This window comes from Accipiter gentilis, chromosome 28 (assembly GCF_929443795.1).
Source record: "Accipiter gentilis chromosome 28, bAccGen1.1, whole genome shotgun sequence".
NCBI classification, from domain to species: Eukaryota; Metazoa; Chordata; class Aves; order Accipitriformes; family Accipitridae; genus Astur; species Astur gentilis.
The window spans coordinates 1,579,497-1,595,620 of NC_064907.1; the positions used below are offsets into that span (position 1 = coordinate 1,579,497).

General features: G+C 42.2%; 1 protein-coding gene across 1 annotated transcript in view; it reads right to left on the bottom strand.

The window, feature by feature from the left end:
- The window catches only part of TTC27 (tetratricopeptide repeat domain 27), a 157,442-nt gene that overhangs the window by 80,558 nt on the left and 60,760 nt on the right, over positions 1-16,124 (bottom strand). The gene's annotated exons all lie outside the window — the stretch shown is intronic.

A 16,124-nucleotide genomic window follows, 5' to 3' on the forward strand; every position in this document is an offset into this window, starting at 1 on the left:
AAATGGATATTTTGCTGAATCTAAGCTATAAGTGTTTGTTTAGGAAAATTTTTCAAAAACAGGTAAAAAACCCCCAAATCTTTCCCCTTTATATCTCCTTTCAAAAGCCCATGGTTTATAGACTTAGAAACATAATTCTTCCCACAAAAATCTTAAATTGACCATCAATAAATCCCCAGAAGAAAATATCAATTAGAAATCCCTTCCAATAGCTTGGCTATCCAAAACTTCAGGATTAAAAAGACCAAAGGAAAAAAAAATAAAAGGAAAAATCACTGGAGACATTTTATTTTTTCATCCCTAGTTTTGGGGGAATAGAAAAACATACAGAAGCAGGGTAAGATAGATTTATTTCTTATCAAGTTCATCTTACATTTCCCCCCAAAGCAGCTAGAATAGAAGAATAGCTAGAACGGACTGTACCTGTTTCTCTTAAAAAACAAAACAAAACAAAAAACACAGTGACATTTTAGTGATGTTAAATGAATCAGAGAGTATCAGATTTGCACACTTCAGACACCTTGAGGGGCAAGAAAAAACACATACTTCATGACTGATGAAGGACTATGGCATTCTAATCAAACCTATCCTAAATTGTATAATAAGTTAAAAAAATTCTGTTACTTTTTAAATATTTCACCTTCAATATAGACCAGAAAGAATGTTTGGGGTGCTGACATGAGAAATGTTCTACTTCCAATTCAAAATACAGACATGATACAATCAGAGAAAATTAAACTCAGTTGCTTAGACACAGTAGGAAGTTGACCAGCAAATAAGAATTCAACCACCTTCATTTTTTCAGATGCTATGGAACAAGCAAGATTAGAGTAATATTTGAAATGTTGGGTTAGATAGAAAAAAACAAATGAAGGGACAATACTAAAACTAGGCAGAAGAGATCAGGGCAAGACATTAGGACAGCTAAATAAACTTTAAGAATAACTCTTCCTCACATATGGTAAAAGAACAAAAATGTAAGGTTACTTTGAAAACAGCAAGACTTGGATTTACCCCTTGTTTAGTTCACCTAGTGAACTAAAAGTGCCCCCACCCCAGCCAACAAGGCAGATCACTAGAATATAAATCACTAAAAAAAAAAAGTGACTGCTAGTACTGATAACATATGAATTGAACTGATCATCAGAATATTGTCAAAAAGGGTACATTAAGCACTACACAGAGCAGTGAGAATGTCTTATTTCCTTCAGATGATATCTCAGCATTTTGTTGAATAGGCGTTTTAACTTCATCTTGTTGCAATGCAATCTTTCTTGCTAAAGTAAATTATAACAGTTATAACTGGTGAAGGACACAAGAGGGGGAAGGGAAGCCTGCAACATATCAACTGGCTGTCAGAGAGGTTGCTAGAAAAAATAAGTGAGCTGCTGATAGATAAAGAGGAAGGAGGAGGGGGAGAAGGAAGGCTGCTGTGGGAAAAAATCTTACTAACTGTCATCAAATTTGCCTGCTTCACTTCTCAAACCCTTAGACAAGCAAATAATCTATTAATATTGAAACATAATTTTCATGTTCTCTTACCACTGTGGTTTCAGTGAGACCACTAAAATCTATTGCTTGAGTAATTCTGTACAGATTATATGGAAGAGCAGACTATTCTAGAAAGGAAAGGCTATCCCAAATTTCTTCCTGCTCAGAAAGGCACACAATAAATCAGGAATCATCTCCTGTAAGATATGATGCAAGCAGAGCTGTGGATCTCATGGACTCGGGGAAGAATGTACACCACAGAGCAGAACAAAGTTGAAAGAGATAAAAGTGTCAATGATGTTGAAATCTGATATTTTGTAAAATAAAACAACTTCAAACAGACTGTTACTTAATCCCACTTTTGGAATGGAATGCGAGCTTCCCCCCTGCACTGCAACACATGTACTACAGCTCCCAGTTACTTTACCCTAAAACATCTAAATGCATACAATACAACAGCAGCAAAAATAACTGAGAACACTAGGTTAATTTCCTATCCACAATACATTATAAACATAAGTACCAGACACTTTGTGAATAAGCTTTCAAGAAATCAACTTGAGCCTTTGCACATTATACTGCAGCAGAAAGAGGCAGCTTCTCTTTTGCTACACTCAATCCGATTTCCCAGTAATGTGTGGTGGGCCAGAAAGCATACATGCATTAAATTAGCAGCAAGTGCTTAGATCCTGACATTCCTGGAAAATGATTCAGACTTTTGAATAAAAGTGCTTAGAAGAAAAAAAAAAAAGAAAGAAAAAAAAGAATATAATAGCTGTGAATTCATTTACTTGGAAAAAAAAAGGTCTTACTAGTACTAGCAGGGCTTTGCTAAAAGAAAGTCTTTGCAGTGTTATAATCTTGTAACCAACAGAGGCTATTCAAAATAGGCAACACAGCTTAGAAAAGTGAAAGAGACTTTTTATAAAACCACGAAAGTTACAGCAGTAGAGACACATAGCACTCTTAATGAGCTTTTCAATACTCTTGCTGCTTATAAAACATAAAGAAAACTGCAGCCATTTTCTCAGCAGTGAAAAATGCACTGCTTTTATTTAAGCTATATAAACAACTTCTCTTTAGAAACCAAATTGGCATGTTAGTTTTATAGGGATTTTGATAGGAAGGCTTAACATTAAAAATATCATATGCTGTGATTTGATTGCTCCCTAGTTCCACATTAATATCACAAATACCATACAAAAGATGAGAAAAACAAAGCATTCCCATTTCCACCTTCCACTCCCTCCTCCCAAAGCACCCTTCCTACAGTGAAAAGCAGAAAAAGTATTCATATATGCATATACACACACACACACTTAATAAAACGTGCACTGTAATTCTTTGCTGTGATTTTCAAAGGTACCATATAATGTCAGTTTCTATTACACTCAGTAAATGCCCACCTCTGAAAAAAATAACCTATCCAACCATTCTCAAATTCCTTAGCGAAAGCAGTCTCTTATGGAATCAGTAGCTCAACACAGTGGAAAAAAACCAAAAGACATGAAAGCATTCCCATCTGGTCCATCTTTGGAATACACAGTATTCCTTGGATTTTGACAGACTCCCTCCACATTCTCCAAGTCCTTCATCGGACCTTCATATCCTTCATGGCATTACTGGAACAATTTCAGAATGATCAGGTATTTTTGTTAGAAGATGGTGAATAATTTTTAAGTTTGTACTCTGAGCAAAATAAAAGCTATTACACTTTTTTTTCCTTTTTAAGAAATATATCCTCACCTGTTCAAAGTGTCGATAGACAGAGGAGCTGACAGAACTTCCTTTTCCTGGTCTTCCACCACTTAATACAGAAACCAACTGCTCTAGTCTTCATAAATGATAGAAGTCTCAGGGGTATAACAAACCAATGCACTACATTTTCCATGGTCCCTTTTCTTTCCCTTCTCATCTTCTATGGATTCCAAAGGATACAAATATGTGGCTAAGATGTGGGAAGCACAAAGCAAGAGGCTTATCTTCCACAGTTTCTGGTTACTTTTACTCCTCAGTCCCCTACAGGTTAATACTCAAAGTCCCTTAATCATAACACTAATAATGGAAAAAAGTAATATTCTCCTACACTGGGCTAAGTGCTCATCACATTTACCACAAAGACCATTTCTCTTGGACAAAGCAAGGGCTAGGACAGATGGAAGGGGTAATATTAAGGTGGACCAGCTGCAGCTCCTTAATCCTGCATATTCTGTTGGTGTGTCATATCAGACTATGAAACACTGAATTGCCTCCCCAGTATGTACACTATAAGCTATAGTATAAGCTTTCTATAAAGCTGTTAGGATTTGTATTGCAGAGTCTAATCTTATTAGTGGGGTTTTTTTAAACATTTTTCTCTTTTGTAAAAGAAAAATGCAACACTCTCTAGTATTTTATTCTTCCCCTATTTCTCTGCAAGAACTGCATAATCTTAAAATTAAAACATAAAGGAAGATTTACCAGTTCTTACATAGAACTTTCATATGTTCCTGGAACTCTTACATTTCAGAAATACTTTTTAGTTTCCTGTTCTAAAATTCATGTTCACATGATGGGTGTCTTTTATAGAGCTTTAAATGTAATTTTTTTTAAAAAAATCTGTTAAAAAATATACTGAAATATCACGTACATTTATATAACAGTGTTGTTCATTTAATCTCCTCTTTGGTATATTGTCTTAACTGCATTACCTATTTGAAATAATGCAAACAGCAAATATTTAATAGAAGTTATTTTAAGACCTTACTTTTGCTCATTTATGAAAAGGATTATTTTTTCTACAAAAGTATTTGGGCCACTGATATACAGATCAGTGATGTACTTGTGAACTAGGGAAAAACTGCTGCCCAATATAAAACCCAGCAAACTTCACATTTGTTTTTTAATATTAAAAACAATCCATTGAAATTAAAGACGGGATAAGGAAGCATATTTAGGCATTGTAAAACTAACTTGGGGAGCTGGGAGTAAACTAAGCTACAAAACCTCAATGTGAAAGCAGTACTGAGTTAGTTCTTTTGTTTCTTGCATCGTATACTTCCTACTTCCTTTCTAGAAAGCTCTGGGGAAAAAAAGTTTATTATAAGGAAGAAACCAGTAATTCTAACAGAGAAGCAGTGGGTTTCACTGCTGGTGAAAAAGCCATTTAAAAATGGCTTTTAAATGCAATATACAGTTAGCTAAATCAGAAAGTTTGCCAAATATCATATGCATAACTGTGTTTCTGAAGCAGCTTGTGTGATATTTGATTTCTAAAAAAGATCTTAGTTTTCTCAGGAGTCCAAGTGCTTACGATAATACAATTAATTAAAAACATTAAAACTGTTTCCCTAAACAATTATGCGTGAGAAAAAGAATATTTAATTCCCTTTAAAATCAAATGTTTAATTTTATGTTTATTCTTAAGTACGTGAGCTACATCTCATGTAAAGATATCAAATCAACAATTTACCTATAAGCAGAAAAAAAAAGGAAATAAAATGTATCTAATTTCAGCTATAGATTAACAGCTTAAAAGTTGAAATATTATGCTGATGATAGGTGAACAGATTTCACTAGAACACCTCAAGCACTGAAGTCCAAATTATTGTATCAAGAGGAGCTATCCCAACCAATGAGACTACATACACAAGTACACAGGAGTTATATACCCCACACCTTGCTCTAAAAAGTAGCAATACTAAAAGCAATTCTTAGTTACAAAAGTTAGTACTTTTAGAACAATGGCAACTATTCCCAAGCAACTTCAGTAAATAAAAAGCAGCAATCCTTTTGTATTTGACTGCAGTCACCAAGCAGTGACTAATAGTGACTTAAAAGTGTTATTTTTAGGACTGTAAGCTATGTTGTTTAAAATACATATATATATATAATCTTACAGATCTAGTAATTTTCAACCTCTACAGATATAAAAGGGAGTTTAGAATGCCTGTTTGCCAAACTACACCTGGTATGAGACAGGACCACATCATCTATTTGAGTTCACTTTGATCATCCTTTTCCTCTCATACTACCTGGACCTTAATTCTCTCTGCTTGAGAGAAATTGCAGGTCACATGCATTTGTTTTGCAGTGTCCAAAGCAAGAGGATCTCTTGCCAATTCACTGATCTATTAAAAACACCTTACAATTTCTCAGGTTTCCTACGGTATCTTGAAATGCCCTCCTTTCTTCAGGAAACATAAATTTCAGCAGATATCAGATGAATGCATGACAACCATCTAACCAGCCTGCAGATTTAGGAATCCACATGTAGGCTGAGAAGATGCCTGCTCACACACACACACACACATAGCAGTTTAAATGATGCTAAAGAATTTACTAGAGCAGCATTGATATAGTGCTCATTTGCCTGTTTCGCTAGGTAATACCAAAGCTTGGTAAATACCTTCAACACAAGTGATAACATTTGCGGTGCCACTTACTTACTCAGCTAGCAGACACCTTAAGAACCAAGCCTGTGTTAACATTCACACAGAACATCCCTAGTGCCAGGGAGCACAGCGATGGATTTGCTTGCCTTGGTGACTCAGAGCTAAGATGTAAAAGAGCTCAAGAGATTTTATCATGAAATTCTACAGTGACTATCCACGATTTTAGGCTCAGGTGCAAACTCCACAGAAGATGCCTTTACTGAAAATAACTTAAATAAGATATCTGATTCCTGCTTTCAGTTTCCAGGAAAGATTTGGGATGGTAATGTCACAATTCATACTTGTTCTTGTTTGTGTCTTGGGAGCATAGGTCAAGATCAAAAGAGAAAATAATGGTAAGATTGAATTGCGTCCCTACATCCAGTTAACTCAGGAACATTAAGCAGAAGTTTAAAAGAACACTATTCTGATATTGAAATTTATTATTTCCTCTAATTTTTAGGCTACGAGCTACTTCTTTAAGTCACTGCTGTCCACTTTGCACTACCAGCAAGATCTACATTCTTGTTCATTTATCATTATGGACTCTTCTTTTTTGCTACTCAAAGCACAAAAGTGATAGGGAAGCCTACACATATATTTCAGCTGCGTTTCTTTGGAGATCTATCCTGATAGTGGCTGCTGATCTTACAAGGGTGAAGCAAGCTGTAGCTGACTTAAAAGCTCTATAAAAAGATAAATAAATGAATGAAAACACAAGCTCCTCACAGTCACTGCAATAAATATTTAAGGAGCAAGTTCATCAGCTGTCCTGTTATTTTTGAGGAATCAGCCACTAGATGGCAGAAAAATGCAGTTTAATTTTTTTCATCATTATGAAGAACTCACCCAACAGATCTCCTACACCTCAGAGAACAGGTAATACGATCTGTCAAGCACTGTCAGATAAAAGATGATAGTAAAGCTGATTATCTTTCTTGCCTATTATATGTGCTACCTTGACCTTTTCTCTGCTGTAAAACCTGAAGGGTGTTTAAATGTTGGAAAACTCAAGTGTTGAAACAGCAAAATCCCACTTCTAGTTTCAGTATTCTGGAAAGTACACCACTACAGGAGTAGGGCCAATCTTGTTAAAAATGTTCTGTTATCACAATATCACTCCATTTAATATTAAAAGGAAAGAATATATGGCAAAGTTATTTCAAGATTCAGGTATATAATGGCTGCTTTTCCACCCAAGAATTATGCAAACAGTAGTGGGTCATGGGAAGACTGAAGCAGGGAGTATACAAAAAAAAGTCCAAGGAGTTTGACAGGAAATAAAATATGAGAAGGAAAATTCTGAGTTTTCACAGAAAACCCTCAATTTAAAATATATAATAAACAACAAAAACGGCAGTGTTTGTTTCAACAAAACTATATGCATGTCTTGAAATGTCATACATTTGCATTGACATTATTTTTGAAAAAAATTTATACTGTAATAGCTTCATCATTTTTTAGAAAAGCTTGTAGTACTCGGTTCACCACCTTTTTTCATTCTTATGGCCTCTTCTATGTGTGCATTTCCTTCCTTTGCACATATTTATTCTTTCTGTAAGTGTTTTCGTCTCCTTTAATGGTCATCATTCGTTAATATCCTTATTTGGTACCTCAATTACTACAGTATGAAGTGAGACCAGACAGTTTCATTTTTTTTCTACATTTCAATTTTTTCCTGCTCTCTACTCCCACCTTTTAAAAAAACAAAACTGTAGTTCAAACCAAAATACTTCAGAAACTGTATCATGAGAAAGCACTATGATCATTGTAGCAACAAACAGAAAACCTACATAAACCAAACTGTTTTACAGTGATTCACTCAGCTCCCTCATGCAGATCTTACATATACTGTATTAGCATAGGGACTTAAATAAACATTACTTTCAAACAAACCTATTTTACATTTAACTGTCTAACAAAAAGATTAGGATTTTCTTTTTTACACATTTCCTGTTACCACAACAAAAAAACCCAACCAAACATTACCATAGTTAACCTAAGATTACCATCCATAGTCCTTTCACATAACTACAAGTGTCAGAGATAAAATTCTAGCTCAATTGAAATCAAAGGGATTTTTGCTGAGATGCTATTCACAAACTTTTAAGAGGAATTTACTTTTTCAGATGGCACTACTATAGCAAAAGGGGCTCAGACTACAAGGCTTAGGTGGGAGAGCAAGCACTCCTTACTGCACCAAAGCTGAAGTCTAACATTGTGGAAAGTAAACAAAAATGAAAATATAACCACTGGCCTTTTCTCGTCCACCTCCCATATAAACTACTGTTGTAAACGACACAAAAGCAGAAAAGATTGAGGAAGGAATCAAACTGTGTTTTGAGTAAAAAAAAATACATTGAAAAAATACTGAGTTAGAATTTTCAAGGTGTCGTGGTTTCAGCACAGCCGGTAGCAAAGGACCACGCAGCCGCTCGCTCACTCCTCCGCCCCCCTCCGGTGGGATGGGAAGGAGACGGAGGAGAGAAAAAAAAGAAAAAGAAACTGGAACCTTGAGGGTTGACATAAAGGCAGTTTACTGGGACAAACACAAAGAAAAATTACAACAACAACAACGGCACTAATGAAAAAGTATACAAAAAGAGTGATGCACAGTGCAACTGCTCACCACCCGGGACCCGATGCTCCGCCACTTCCCCCACCGAAAAGAACAGAGACCACCCCAAGGCCCGCTCCCCATTTATATACTGAGCATGATGGCATAGGGTATGGAATAGCTCCTTGGCTAGTTCAGGTCAGCTGCCCCGGCTATGCCCCCACTTCCCAGGTTCCTGTAAAAATTAACTCTATCCCAGCTGAACCCAGGACATTATCCACCCCTTATTCTATACCATCTACATTATGCCCAGACCTTACATTTTTCTAATCAACCACTACTACTTTCCTTGTCTTATATATAAGTATATGGACTCCCCCCCCGACCTCGCACACACACACACATGGTGTTCCTTTAGCCTATGGGCTATTCTTCTAATGTGTCCATCGATTTTTGGGGCTCTATCTGTTGTAACAGTTCTTCAGGATAAGAGAGAGATGGTGTGAGATGTCGGGTTGTTGTACGCTGCCTCTGGAACTTGTGGCTAGTACATTTGGTGCGACTCGTGCCCTTGGTCTGCAGGTCGAGGATGTTGATCTTGAGGAAATTGCTGGGTGCCAGTTCAAGTTCTATCGCTGTTGTACTTGGCTCAGTTTCAAAAGTCCATCCTGTAGTCATTTGGATAATTCTCACAATAATACCCTTGATATGGCATATAGACACTATAGATACAATGACATGCATTGGCAGGTTATTTAGCAGTTAAATATCATACAGCCCAATTCACATGCTATTCTCTCCCAAAATCAAATCTCCCTGAGGTACATATCGAACTTCCCCATCCTTCTGCATCACCCACCAGGTGTACCCAGGTCCTTGAGCAAAAACAACCCCTTGAATGGGTTTGCCTCTGCTTGAGGGAGGACTAACCCAGACTGTCTTTCCTAACCGTGCGCACTACAGGGACTTTATCCCCTTCTACAGTATGTGGAACTCTTGGTTGGGCGGGGCCAGCCCGATTGGCGGATCCTCTAGTATTAACTAACCAGGTGGTTTTTGTTAAATGTGTATCCCAATGCTTGAAAGTTCCACCCCCCATCGTTCTCAATGTAGTTTTCAGCAGTCCATTGTATTGTTCAATTTTTCCAGAGGCCGGTGCGTGATAAGGGATGTGATATACCCACTCAATGCCATGTTCTTTGGCCAGGTGTCTACGAGGTTGTTTCGGAAGTGAGTCCCGTTGTCCGACTCGATTCTTTCTGGGGTGCCGTGTTGCCATAAAATTTTCTCTTCAAGGCCCAGGATAGTGTTCTGGGCAGTGGCGTGGGACACAGGGTATGTTTCCAGCCATCCAGTGGTTGCTTCCACCATTGTAAGCACATGGCACTTGCCTTGGCGTGTTCGTGGGAGTGTGATATAGTCAATCTGCCAGGCCTCCCACTGTTTATATTTCAGCCATCGCCCTCCATGCGACAGGGGTTTTTGCCGCTTGGCTTGCTTAATTGCAGCACGTGTTTCACATTCATGGATGACCTGTGCGATAGTGTCCATGGTCAAGTCCACCCCTCGATCTCGAGCCCATCTATATGTTGCATCTCTTCCCTGATGGCCTGAGGTATCGTGGGCCCACTGAGCCATGAATAGCTCACCCCTACGTTGCCAGTCCAGGTCCACCTGAGACACTTCAATCTTGGCGGCCTGATCCGCCTGCTGGTTGTTTTGATGTTCTTCAGTGGCTCGACTCTTGGGTACATGAGCATCTACGTGACGTACTTTTACCACTAGCTTCTCTATCCGAACAGCGATATCTTGCCACAGTGCGGCAGCCCAGATGGGTTTACCTCTGCGCTGCCAATTGTCCTTCTTCCATTGCTGTAGCCACCCCCATAGGGCATTTGCCACCATCCATGAGTCAGTATAGAGATAGAGCACTGGCCACTTTTCTCTTTCAGCAATGTCTAACGCTAGCTGGATGGCTTTCATCTCTGCAAACTGACTCGATTCGCCTTCTCCTTCAGAAGTTTCTGTGACTAGTCGTGTAGGACTCCATACAGCAGCCTTCCACCTTCGATGTTTTCCCACAATGCGACAGGACCCATCAGTGAACAGGGCATATTGCCTCTCATTTTCTGGCAGTTTATTATACAGCGGGGCTTCTTCAGCCCGTGTCACCTCCTCCTCTGGCGACATTCCAAAATCTTTGCCTTCTGGCCAGTCCGTGATCACTTCTAACATTCCTGGGCGACTGGGGTTTCCTATGCGAGCTCGCTGTGTGATCCGTGCGATCCACTTACTCCACGTGGAGTCAGTCGCGTGATGCGTAGAGGAAACTTTCCCTTTGAACATCCAGCCCAGCACTGGCAGTCGGGGTGCTAAGAAGAGCTGTGTTTCAGTACCAACCACTTCTGAGGCGGCTCGAGCTCCTTCATATGCTGCCAAGATCTCTTTTTCAGTTGGAGTATAGCGAGCCTCGGATCCTCGATATCCCCGACTCCAAAACCCCAGAGGTCGGCCTCGGGTCTCCCCAGGTGCTTTCTGCCAAAGGCTCCAGGTAGGGCCATTCCCCCCAGCTGCAGTGTAGAGCATATTTTTAATATCTTGTCCTGTCCGGACTGGCCCAAGAGCTACTGCGTGAACAATCTCCTGCTTAATCCGTTCAAAGGCTTGTCGTTGCTCAGGCCCCTAATTAAAATCGTTCTTCTTCCGAGTAACTTGGTAGAGAGGGCTTACAATTTGATTGTAATTTGGAATATGCATTCTCCAAAAACCCACAACACCTAAGAAAGCCTGTGTTTCCTTTTTATTAGTCAGTGAGGACATAGCTGCTATTTTGTTGATGACGTCCACAGGGATCAGGGATCTGACGACGCCCATCTTGCCATTTTACTCCTAAGAACTGGATCTCCTGCGCAGGTCCCTTGACCTTACTTTCTTTTATGGCAAAACCAGCCTTCAAAAGGATTTGGATTATTTTCTTCCCTTTCTCAAAAACTTCTTCTGCCGTGTTGCCCCATACGATGATGTCATCAATATATTGCAGATGCTCTGGAGCTTCACCTTTTTCTAGTGCAGCCTGGATCAGTCCATGGCAAATGGTGGGGCTGTGTTTCCATCCCTGGGACAGTCGATTCCAGGTGTACTGGACGCCCCTCCAAGTGAAAGCAAACTGAGGCCTGCACTCCGCTGCCAAAGGAATGGAGAAAAATGCATTAGCAATGTCAATTGTGGCATACCACTTAGCTGCCTTTGATTCCAGTTCATATTGAAGCTCTAACACATCTGGCACAGCAGCGCTCAGCGGTGGCGTGACTTCCTTCAGCCCACGATAATCTACTGTTAGTCGCCATTCCCCATTAGATTTCTGCACGGGCCATATGGGACTATTAAAGGGTGAGTGAGTCTTGCTGATCACTCCTTGGCTCTCCAATTGGCAAGTCAGCTTATGGATGGGGATCAGGGAGTCTCAGTTGGTGCGATATTGCCGCAGGTGCACCGTCGTGGTAGCAACTGGCACCTGTTGTTCTTCAACCTTCAGCAACCCCACAACCAAAGGGTCTTGGGAGAGACCCGGCAGGGTAGACAGCTGTTCCAATGCAGCTATACCAAAGGCCCAACGGTACCCTTTTGGGTCCTTGAAATACCCCCTCCTGAGATAATCTATACCAAGGATGCACGGGGCCTCTGGGCCAGTCGCGATGGGGTGTTTATGCCACTCATTCCCGGGTAGACGCATTTCAGCTTCCAATAGTTAGCTCTTGGGATCCCCCTGTCACACCAGAGATAGAGATGGGTTCTGCCCCTTTAAAACTTGATGGCATTAGGGTACATTGTGCACCAGTGTCCACTAGTGCCTTATATTCCTGTGGGTCTGATGTGCCAGGCCATTGAATCCACACTGTCCAGTAGACTCGGTTGTCCCTCTCCTCCACCTGGCTGGAGGCAGGGCCCCTCTAATCCTGGTTAGAATATCCGTTACTCACTTTCTGCACACGTGAATCAGAAGTCCCTTCAAGGGGATCAGAAATGAGATCAGCCCATCTACTGCATCTGGGGGACTGCTCACGGGAAACAGGAGCAGCAGTTTTCCAAGAAGAATTCTCTTTTCTGGTTGCTTTTTCTCGCAACTCCTGTACCCGTGCATCCAAGACTGAGGTAGGTTTTCCATCCCACTTCCTCATGTCCTCTCCATGGTCACACAGGTAAAACCACAGGTTAGCCCGTCGAGTGTACTTTCTTTCTCCTCTCTCTTGGGCAGAGGAACGCTTACTCCCAATAACTGCGATGCGGGCCTGTACAGGTGAGGAGGATAGATCCACTTTGAATTGCTGGAACTCTCGGGACAACTCCTCTACAGCTGAGACACAGGCCCGTAGGGAGGAAGAGAGATTTCCTTCATATTGCCGGAGTTGGACAGCCAATTCATCCACCGTTTGTCCATAGCCTTCTCTCCAGAACATTACTGCCAATGAGTTGGCATAGGTTGGTGGTGCACTTTGTAGAAACTTCCACCACATGGGTTGTGTGCCTTGGACTTCATCTGGATCTGTGGGTGACTGCACATTTTCTGGATCATTATAAATCACCTCCAGCACGGCTAATTCTCTCAGGTACTGGATACCTCTCTCCATGGTGGTCCGCTTGCCTTGGTGACATGTAACTTCATCCCTGAAGGGGTATCTTTCCTTTACACCTAACAGAAGTCGCCTCCAGAGGCTGAGGACTTGTGTTTTTCTCCCAATCGCCTTGTCGATGCCCCCTTCCCTAGACAGAGATCCCAACTGCTTGGCTTCCTTACCCTCTAATTCCACACTACTAGCCCCGCTATCCCAGCATCGGAGCAGCCAGGTAACAATGTGCTCACCTGGGTGGCGGCTAAAATCTTTTCGCATGTCACGCAACTCACTCATGGATAGAGATAGGGTAATTATTTCAGGTTCTGCCTCTACCTCCTGTTCTCACGATGACCCTTGTTCATCTTCATCTCTCACTAAGCGAACTGATTTCTTTGTGTGTTTCTTTTTCTGTACAGGGGCGACTGATCCTGGCACAGGTTGGTTCTCTGGTTTAGCTGAAGTGTCTGTCACCGGGGTAGGGGCAGCCACGGTGCTTGTTGTCGTGGTAGGGGTAGCCACGGTGCCTGTTGTCCTGTTTTCCATCTTTTCTCCCTGAGGGTGCTGCCTAGTATCAAGCAGTGTTTGGTAGATACTGGCCAGGGCCCAGCACAGTGCAGCGAGTTGTACGTCTTTGGAATAGCCACAGCATTTTTCTTTCAAATATTCTGTCACTTCATGAGGGTTCTGTAGTTGTTCGGGAGTGAACTTCCAAGTCACTGGCGGTGAGAAGTTCTCTAGATACCTGCCCACATCCTCCCACATGCCGTGCCACCCATGAGTATCCAGCTTTGGGGGAGGATCTCCGAGTGGTACTCTTAAAGAGCCTTTTTGTAGCCCTAAACAAGACCTGAAACATATTCAGGAGGCATAGCACTAACAGCACACTGGCTTGTGCATCCCAAGGATATTCAAAATTCTCAAAAGCTGTTGTAATTAGTCGGAAGGAGAAAAGGGAGGTGAACGGATGGAGGGAGGTATCCCCCCCTAATTTCCCCATGGATTGTGTGTAATTACCAATAAAATCCGACAGAAGGCGCCCAAAGTATGGAAATGATATCACTGCCTCATACAGATACCAGCTTAACCTCATGACCAGTGATGTAATCATTTCATAAGTCGACATTGCCCAGTACAGCAAAATGATAATCCCCATCACTCTCCCAGAGATGAGATATGCAACTACAGGCAATACATAGAGCATATAAGAGCTTACAAAACGCCACCATGTAAACAAATGAAACAACATTGTGACTAACATCTATTTATCTAAGAAATGCGTTTGGCAAATTTGTTTCAACACGCTCTGGCCAGCTCTGTCGTTATCTCAACCCTCATGTCCCTGTTCGGGCGCCAAAAAGGACTGTCGTGGTTTCAACCCAGCCGGTAGCAAAGGACCACGCAGCCGCTCGCTCACTCCTCCGCCCCCCTCCGGTGGGATGGGGAGGAGACGGAGGAGAGAAAAGAAAAAGAAACTGGAACCTCGAGAGTTGAGATAAAAGCAGTTTACTGGGACAAACACAAAGAGATTACAACAACAACAACGGTACTAATGAAAAAGTATACAAAAAGAGTGATGCACAGTGCAACTGCTCACCACCCGGGACCTGATGCTCCGCCACTTCCCCCACCGCAAAGAACAGAGACCACCCCAAGGCCCGCTCCCCATTTATATACTGAGCATGATGTCGCATGGTATGGAATAGCTCCTTGGCTAGTTCAGGTCAGCTGCCCCGGTTATGCCCCCCGCTCCCAGGTTCCTGTAAAAATTAACTCTATCCCAGCTGAACCCAGGACACAAGGCTTCTTTGGAAGTTACAGAATTGTTCTGCAGCAAATCAGGCATTGAACCAGGAAGAAACAACTCTAAGCAGAACATCTGATACACTGACTGAATAAATATGACAGCATAAAACTGACATTCCTTTTGAACTCCACTTAAACACTGTTCAAGAAAGAGCACTTTCACCACTACTGCAATAGGAAGGGTTTGCTGTAAAAATGCATTGTTTAAAATGTGGTGGGTTGACCCTGGCTAAACGCCAGGTGCCCACCAAAGCTGCTCTATCACTGCCCCCTCTCAGCTACACAGGGGAGAGAAAATATAATGAAAGGCTTGTGGGTCGAGATAAGGGCAGGGAGAGATCACTCACCAATTACCGCCATGGGCAAAACAGACTCGACTTGGGGAAAATTAATTTAATTTATTACCAATCCAATTAGAGTAGGGTAATGAGAAATAAAACCAAATCTTAAAAACACCTTCCCCCCACCCCTCATTCTTCCTGGGCACTGCTTCACTCCCAGATTCTCTACCTACACCCCCGCCAGCAGCGCAGGAGACCGGGGAATGGGGGTTGCGGTCAGTTCATCACGCATCATTTCTGCTGCTCCTTCCTCCTCAGGGGCAGGACTCCTCACACTCTTCCCCTGCTCCAGCCTGGGGTCCCTCCCACAGGAAGCAGTCCTCCACAAACTTCTCCAACATGAGTCCTTCCCGCAGGCTGCAGTTCTTCACGGACTGCTCCAACATGGGTCCCTTCCACAGGGTGCAGTCCTTCAGGACACAGGCTGCTCCAGCGTGGGTCCTCCGTGGGGTCACAAGTCCTGCCAGGACCCTGCTCCAGCATGGGCTTCCCACGGGGTCACAGCCTCCTTCGGGCACCCACCTGCTCTGGCGTGGGGTCCTCCACAGGCTGCAGGTGGATATTTGCTCCACTGTGGACCTCCATGGGCTGCAGGGGGACAGCCTGCCTCAATATGGTCTTCACCACGGGCTGCAGGGGAATCTCTGCTCCAGCGCCTGGAGCACCTCCTCCCCCTCCTTCTTCGCTGACCTGGAGGTCTGCAGGGTTGTTTCACGTGTTCTCCCTCCTCTCTCTGGCTGCAGTTTGTTTCTGTGTCGCAGCAACTTTTTTTCCCTTCTTAAATATGTCATCCCAGAGGTGCTACCACTGCCACTTATTGGCTTGGCCTTTGCCAGCGGCGGGTCCCTCTTGGAGCCGGCTGGCATTGGCTCTGTCGGACATAGGGGAAGCTTCTAGCAGCTTCTCA